General features: G+C 40.0%; 1 pseudogene; it reads left to right on the top strand.

Moving 5' to 3' along the window:
* The first annotated feature begins 780 nt into the window (after positions 1-780).
* LOC113182485 (large ribosomal subunit protein eL6 pseudogene) lies at positions 781-1,601 on the top strand (annotated as a pseudogene).
* The last annotated feature ends 7,562 nt before the right edge of the window (positions 1,602-9,163 follow it).

Raw genomic sequence — 9,163 nt, 5'->3', positions numbered from 1 at the left:
TGGTGGCTAAGGACTATTTCACAATGCTAAACCATTCATATTTTTCTTTAATTTGTATAGGTCAATATCTAGACACTGCATGCATGAAGCTTAATACTTATTTTTTACACTGACAATTAGACAATTTTTGTAAAAAAAAATTCTTTTCATAAAAGTATTTAATGAGAAGTAAAATTTCAAGATATTAAAATTGCAGTTTTATTAATAATAATTTTATTCAAAACTTTGATATCATGAATTGTAATCAGTATTCTGCTTTTTATCTTATTGCATAACTGAATATTTTAGCGAAGACGATAATTTTGAAAAATTTAATTTCCACATTTATTTTATATTTTTGATGAAAATAGATTTATGTTTTGCATACTTTGGATAAATTATATTTTCTAATTCTCTAGATGATTAAGAATAAAGGAAGATTGTTTTAGAAATAGAGACTATGAAAGTAAAAGTCAGAAAAGAAAAAGGTTAAAAAGTTTTAAAGGTTTAAAAAATATTTTTTAAATGTTAAAATGAAGGCAAAGAGGCCTCTAGAGAATGAGCCACATAGATTTCATCAGCAGGACATGGTAATTTGCTTATTTAATGAAGATTCAATGACTGATGGATGCACTAAAAATGAGTAAGAAAAATATCTTCATCTAGTCCAAGCTCTTAACTGGTAAGATAAAATCCCAAGAACTTTGGATTTTTTTATTAAATCAAAGCTTAATGAGTCAGTGCCAATCATTGCATTCAGACCAGAAACCAGGTACTTAGTTCTCTTTCCCGTCTTGCAAGATGGCAGGTGAGAAGGCTGAGAAGCTGGACACTAAGGAGAAGAAACCTGACGCTAAGAAGGCTGAGGGTGTTGGCAAGGTTAAAAAGGGGGACCCTAAGGCTAAGAAACCCCAGGAAGGGAAGCCCCACTGCAGCCGAAACCCCCAATCTGCTACAGAGTCCTGAAAAGCCATGTACAAGAAGAAGTACTCAGCTGCTAAGTTCCAGGTTGAAAAAAAGGCGGAGAAATTTCTTGCTACTGTCACAAACCAGTCAATGGTGACAAGAATAGTGGTACCGGGGTGGTAAAGCTTTGCAAAATGCCTAGATCCCATCCAGCTGTAGATGTGCCACAAAAGCTGTTGATCCATGGCAAACCCCCCGGGTCTCCTGTGAGAAAACAGCAAGCCAGCATCACTCCTGGGACCATCTGGATCATCCTCACCGGCTGCCACGGAGGCAAAAGTGGTTTTCCTAAAGCCGCTGAGCAGTGGCTTGCTACTATGAGGGGACCTCTTTCTCTCAGTCGAGTTCCTCGGGGTAAAATACACCAGAAATCTGTTGTCCACCTCCACAAAGATGGATGTCAGCAACCTAAAAATCCCAAAATACCTCCCTGATGCTTAATTCAAGAAGAAGTTGCTGAAGCCCAGACACCAGGAAGGTAACGTCTTCAACACAGAGAAAGAGAGAAACAAAATTACAGGGCAGCACAAGGTTCATCAGAAAGCTGTGGACTCACAAATTTTACCCCAAATCAAAGCTATTCCTAAGCTCCGGGCTCCGTTAGATCTGTTTTTGCTCTAACAAATGGAATTTATCTTCACAAATTGATGTTCTAAATTTCTTACCAAGAACCTAATTAAATAACTGATGCATTTTGGAAAAAAAAAAAAAAACTTAATGATATTAGCATCCCATTTTCCCGAATGTGATAATAGTACAAAATAATAAATTCTGTCATTTGGGTTTTTTTAAATAACATCCATTCATATAAAAATCATAATTTTTCTTCATTCTTTCAAGACTTCCATTGCAACCATATAGATGTCAAGGTATGAGAACAAAACATATTTTATTTAATGGTTTGTTCACTCAATTTATAACTTTTAAATGTGTAACTATACAGTATGTGGACCTCCCTTTGTATTTTGTCCCAGCCTCCTAGCATAAAATATTCTTTGGTTCATTCAAATATAGAAAAACATAAATTAATTTTTGAACTGAATTTTTGTAGAAAAAGATGTTTGAAATGCAGTGTTACCTAAGAAAAAAGAATTATTACTGTAAATAATTTATATGCATTCAAAAAGCAAATTGGAAATACCTGAAGGCTTTATACTGCAATGGTGGTAGCATGAATGATTTTTGTCTATTGCATGTTTCAATTATATAAACAATAAGCCAATACTAATAAGCAACAATTATTATTAAAATGAATACTATAGTTCTATGTCTCTTGATATTACTTTTTTTTTTTTTTTTTGGTACCAGGGATTGAACCCAGGTTGCTTTACCACTGAGCTACTTACCTATTCCTTTTTAGTTTCTTATTTTGAGACAGGGTCTCACAAAATAGGTTAGGGCCTCACTAAGACACTGAGGCTGGCTTCAAACATGCAATCCTCCTGACCCAGCCTCCCAAGTCACTGGGATTACAGACTTGTGCCACCGCATCTGGCTCCAACATTTTCATGTTCATATGTGTTTTTATATGATATTTATAATACACAGGGGCCACGGTCATATACTCCATTTTAAATAAATTGTTCTCACTATATATGATAGTCTTCCTTATCCATGGGGGATGTATCCAAGATCCCCAGTGATGCCTGAGACCATAGATAATACTGAGTTTTCTATAAACTATCTTTTTCCCATAATCTTATGACAAAGTTTAATTTATAAATTAGGCACAATACAAACAATAGAGTAATATTGTAATAAAATTATGTGAACGTTCTCTCTCTTTAAATATCTTGTGCTCTTATACTCTATTTTTGGACCACAGTTGACTATGGGTAACTAAAATCTTAGAAACTAAGCCACGAATTTAAGCTGAGCTGAGTTTTCCTATGAAAATGAACATTTTGCACAACACATTATCTGGACGGCAGGGACACGTGTGTGTGAGATGGATGGCTTGGGCAGCGTGACATGGGAATGGCCCCAGGGCTAAAATCTAGATCCTGCCTCTGATTTCTCACACAGATTCCTAACACCCTCAGCCAAACAGGCAGAATTGTGTTTTTGGTGAAGAAATGTCTAGAATGTCTTCCAACCAATGACAGAGTTTTTTTCAAATGACAATGATGACAAGGATGACATAGACAGTGAGGCTTTAATCCCCCCGGCACGTCCTCTCTTGGGTAAATCAAGAGTGTCTAGAGCAGACCAGAGCTTCCTTTTGTTCTTACCAGCAAGGCTGAGGGTATAACAGCTGGGTAGAGCACATCCTAAAGCCAATATCCAGCAAACCACAATTGCACTTTGTTGCTCTCCACCATCATAGAAAGCACCCGATGGATGATGAGACAGTTTCAGCAAGCACATCCTCCTTCCATTAAAAACAGGAGAATGTTGCAATAGGATACTGAATAGTTGAACTCAGGGTGTACTACATGTTCAAAGATAAGAAGTTATATTTCATGTGTTGGTCATCTTCGTAACCAACAGTGCTCTTGGTGGACAGTTCCATCACTATTCCCGTCCATGACTGAATTACGTGGTAACAACTTATTGGAACTATATTATTCTTACGTTGTCAAGTTACTGCATGGTATGTCTTCTAGGGAGTTTCATGACTCAGTTAATGATGTCTAATATGTCACTCCCAGACCATGGGAACCAGTTCAGGATATTCTCACCTTTACCAAACTTAACCAAAGGGAATTTTGCTACTATTCTCAATGAATTCAGCTTGAATAGAACTCCTCTGAGGACTATTGTCTATCAAATTAAAAAAAAAACACTATGATTTGTAAACTTTCTAAATATTTTAGGATGGATATCATTTCCATAAGGCATAGGTTCAGGCTTATAAAGACAGGCATTAAACATGTGAGTTTGGGAAATGCTCAAGAGAATAATAAGCCCTTCAACAAAGTGTTCATTTAAAAAATCCAAAATTATCTAAGAACTTAAATAAAATCAGCATTTGCAAATCAAAGAATGTGCAAATAAACTGTATGTCTTTAAGCAAGTCTCCAAAATGAAAGGTTGTGACAATCAGAACTTATTCTTCTGAGCACAAACAGAATTTTCTAGGAATTGATCATTTTTTGCTATTTTGATGCTGATCCAAAAAAGGGAGGTCATGTCTTTAATTTACTAAGTGCTATTTTCAGGGCATCAGAAATGTAACAATATAATTAAAGACTCCGGCTTTTCATTATTACTTTATTTCATTATTATCATTTGGTTAATAATGCTAAGGAAAATATAAACATCTCCTTTTTATAGACACTAGGGATCTCTTTATAAAGATGTCATCTTAGAGCACTGTCTAGTTGGCCAATATGATGGCAATTCTATGCATCCAAATGTCTAGCCCATGGTGGTCAATTCTAGATGGTGGTCAACCAGTCTAGATGTTGCTGCAAAGGTAGTTTTCAGTTGTGAAACATTTAAATAGATACACAGAGTTTGAGGGAAGCAAATTACATTCCATAATGTGAGAAGGCTACATCTAATCTGCTGATGTCCCCAAGAGGAGGACTGAGGTCCCCAGCGGAAAATGAAAGGCTGCCTGCAGGTGGCCTTCACATTGGAGTTGCAATATCAACTCTTCCCTGGGTCTCCAGCTTGCTGGCCTGCCAGCAGTGTGCAGACTTGCCAATCCCCATGGTTGTGTAAGACAATTCCTAAAAATAAATCTGCTTATTGTACACTCAGACACATTCTATTGGTTACATTTCTCTGAAGATCCTTGACTAATACAATCACTCAGGCAGGCATCTCTGAACTGCTGACGTGCAATGCAAAGCAGCTTCCAGGTGACCCTCTCATAATCATTGTTACCATTCACTACATATGTCAGACAGGGATCAATGCCAACCTGAGACAGGCAGACAGGAGCAACAAACAGCTGATAGCCCACTTTAAAGTACACATACCAAGATTCAAGATCTGGGCCCACTTTGGACAATGAGCCTCAACAAAGGATTGAGGGACTATGCCACAGTTTCCCTGCGCACTGAATGGGACACCTGCTGACACCCCTGCCCACCTCAGGAGGCTCCAATTAATTAAGCTCATCATCCGAAAGAACTTTGTAAAAACTGCAAAGAAATGCACACTGACAGAAGAGCAAGAAGACAGCAAATACTAAATCACAACCATCTGCACGAACCTTATTATTATAACGATGCAGGTTGAAACAAGAGGCACTTCCCGTTACACTTCTAAAATGGAAAGTGTCACACTGATGTCACAGGGTAACTGCAATTACCGTGCTCTTCATCAGCTAAAGGGAGCAATCACACACAACCCGCATGTTTCTAAAATAGGAGCCACATGGAAACTGAGAGAACATATGGAACCATCAACCATACATGCACAGCATGGGACCCTGCCAAGACGAAGCAGGGTGGAAAGTAGTGATTCTGTTCAGGAATGCGCAAGCAAGAAAGTCCAGCCATCAGTACACGGTGTGGGACTTTGTCATCACTGCAAGGCTTGGTCCTTCTAACCTAAAAACTCAGGTGTTACAAACACAGAAAAGTGTCCTGGCCACTGCTAAAACTCAGAAAGACTGGAATATTGACCCAGTTCACATCAGGCCAACGCAGCAATGCATGAAAAGTCACAGTGGACTTATTCAGCCCCATGTCAACTGTAACTGTGGTCACACCTGTGGTCATGGTCCTTTGTAAAGTAGAGCACCTCCAAGTGCAGGCACCGCCTGCTACTGTGGCTGCCACCCACAGGGATTGCTAACCCAGCCAGTGGGTTAGCACATGAAGTCACACAGGGGACAAAAAGTGCAAAACAGCGACACCCAGTACCAATGGCACTATTGTGGTGGGACCACTATCTAAAAAATTAACAATTATGAATCAGTAAGAAACCAGAAGCTTCTGCCAGCTCTCATGGAACTGTGAGGAGAGTCTGCTGAGAGCGAAGCTTATTCCAAGGCAGATCCAGTCCATGGAAGAAGGGTCACACTGTTGGAGTCACACCCAAAGGAGGAGATACCCTGAACCCTTCAGCTATGTGAGTCCCTACAGTCCCCAGACACAGAAAACAGGACAATACCAGTGAGTTCAAGAAACAAAGAGGCACTGACAGACAGGCTCTGGGGCCAGGCTCTTACTCGAAGTGGCATGGGAATGACACCATCTGTCTTCCGTTTTCAAAAGCTCTTTTAATGGCAGAGTGAAGACCAGGACGGGTGTGCGGAGCCGTGGCTTGGACTAGAATAAGAGGAGAGAAGAAGGAGCTGGGAGCCCCTTCTGAAAGTAGAGGCCAAAGGACTTGGGAGGTTGTTGGTTGTCGACTCCAGCGCAGAGCTGACGGCGCCAGGATTCACGAGAACGGGGAGGCCCAGGGAGGAGCCAACTCACTGGGGGACACCCAGAGTCCTATTTTGGAAACGGTACTTTTGAGATTATTTAATGAACTGAAAAAGTACAGATCTCCGTGGAATGGTTGGGCTGGAGGTACAAATTTTGGAGAAACCACCGCTTTTTACAGCCAGGGACTGGGTGAGACCCTGTGGGAAAAGAGGAAATGAAGGAAGGACATGGAGCCCCGTGCTGAGCGGGGACACACTCACACTCAGAGGTCAAGAAGAAGCGCACACACGGCCCCACTAGACGGTGCCCAAGGTGGAGGCTGAGCAGTGTGGCCATGAGGGCACCCGAGCCAGAGGCGGCACAGACAGAAGGGTGTTTCAAGACGGAGGGCGCTTGGGTTTGGAACCTGAATGTCCCCCCAAAGCCCCATGCTTTGAAGACTCTGGCACTGTTGGGAGGTGGCAGACGACCTTTAGGAGGTGGACCTAGTGGGAGGAAGTTGGGTCACTGGGGGGGACATTCAAGGGGATTTGGGGACCCTAGCCCCTGACTTCTTTTGTTTCCTGCCCACTGTGGAATGAGAAGACCTCTTCTGACACACTCCCCACCATTGACCCAAAGCAATGGGGCCTAGCAAACAAGGACTGAAACCTCTGAAACGTTGAGCCAAAATAAACCTTTTCTCTTTTTAAGTTGATTTTCCCAGACATTTTTGTCACAGCAATGGAAAGCTGACCAAGACAGAGGGAGGGAATGGGCCACTGTACAAAGGCTCGCAAAATGAAAGAAAGATGATGACTAAAGTGACCATTGGAGTTGCTGAATGGAAGTTACTGATGAAGCTGGCAAGAACAGCCCTCATGAAAGGACAGTATGGACACCCGACTGAGGGATGAGGAGAGGATGCAGAGGATAAAGAGGTGGCTAGATCTTCCAAAATCACTCTGCAAACAGAACTGCAAAATGCATGGAGGAAGTGAGGCCAAGGAAGAGATTTTGTTTTGTAGAAAAGGATATATTCACACACCCAGCACACTCATACACACACACAGAGGCACAGTAATTTATATTATATGTATAATATGTAATTTATATTATATGTATAATATGTATTATATATGTTTAAATTACTGTATGTATATTATGTATATTATACTGTGCTGAAAGGGAACAATATTTTGCCCCCACAGAAAAGAACAAAGTATTAGATGTGAAAGGGACTTTCACTTTTTATATTATTTGTAATATATAATATATATAATAAATATGATATATCAATAACTATGTAATGTTTTGAACAACCAACAATAAAAAAATAAAAAATATATTTATTATAGAATATATAATTTGCTTTTTATAATATTTTATATTATTTAAATATATTTTGTACTATTTATATGCAGATACTCTATTTTCATTAAAAGATTTGAGTTTTGAAATCAAACTTTTATGAAAAAAGAAGAAAGGAAGAGTGAGTGGGGCTCTATTCGAGCGCCAGCGTTTCTGTATGTCATTTGGGAACGACACAGTGGAAGGGAGACATTGATGGTTCGAGCGTGCAGGAGAGAGACCACGGGCTTCCTGAGGACACTCCGCCTGCCAGCTCAGCCCCACCCATCCTCAGGGCTGGTCAGGATGCGGTGCACACAGACCCAGCATCCCCGAGGCCAGAGAGGGACTCACACGGCTCTGAATCCAGCACCTCTGAGCAGCCCAGGGCAAGTCCTGGATGGAGAGGCCTCTGCAGCCTTCTCTAACACTCCTCCCCGAATCCTGGTTTACAAAGTCCAGCAATTTTGGATACATTCCAATAATGTAAACAAGTTCAGAAATTTGTCAAAATATATCCAAAAAAATGTTTAAATGTTTACTCTCTTCAATCCAAGAATTCTACTCCTTTATTTTTCTCTCCACAGAAGAAGAAATAAGAATGAATGGTCAACAAATTTTTGAAAAAGTGCTCAACATCTCTAGCAATTAGAGAAATGCAAATTAAAACTACACTGAGATTCCACCTCACTCCAGTCAGAATGGCAATCATCAAGGATATAAGCAACAATAAATGTTGGTGAGGATGTTGGGGAAAAGACACACTCATACATTGCTGGTGAACTGCAAATTGGTGCAACTACCCTGGAAAGCAGTATGGGGATTCCTAATAAAACCTGGAATGGAACCACCATTTGACCCATTCATCCCACTCCTACATTTATACCCAAAGGAGTTAAAATCAGCATATTACAGTGACACAGCCACATCAATGTTTATAGCAGCTCAATTCACAATAGCTAAATTATGGAACCAACCTAGGTGCCCTTTGATAGATGAATAAAGAAAATGTGGTATACACACACACACACACACACACACACACTCACTCACACAATAGAGTATTACTCAACCATAAAGAAGAATGACCTGATGACATTTGCCAGCAAGTAAATGCATCTGAAGATTATCATGCTAATGAGAATCAGTTTCCAAAACCCAAGGCCAGATGTTTTCTGTGATAGGTCGAAGCTAATCCACATGGCGGTGGGGTGGGGGGCTGGAATAGAAGTGCAGTAGACAATGGAGAATGGAAGGAAAAACAGTGGGATGAATCTGACAACCACACAGTGAATCCCACCACCATGTAATCCATAAGAATGGGACTTTCACTATATTCATGCTTGTATAATTATAGCAAATGGATCCTGCTATCATATGTAACTAAAAAGAACCAATATGAATAAATAAATAGAATTCTACACCTAAGACCCCATTATGAGAAAATAATCAGTGAGATAGTCAGTTTTTCACCCAGTGATGTGCACAGAGTATGGTTTAAAATAACAAAAATGATTTTTCCCCAAAGGTAACGTAAAAATGACCAACAATTACATGAA

This window comes from Urocitellus parryii, chromosome 2 (assembly GCF_045843805.1).
Source record: "Urocitellus parryii isolate mUroPar1 chromosome 2, mUroPar1.hap1, whole genome shotgun sequence".
NCBI classification, from domain to species: domain Eukaryota; kingdom Metazoa; phylum Chordata; class Mammalia; order Rodentia; family Sciuridae; genus Urocitellus; species Urocitellus parryii.
Note: the sequence above shows the minus strand (reverse complement) of the source record. Positions and strands in the feature narration are given on the sequence as shown.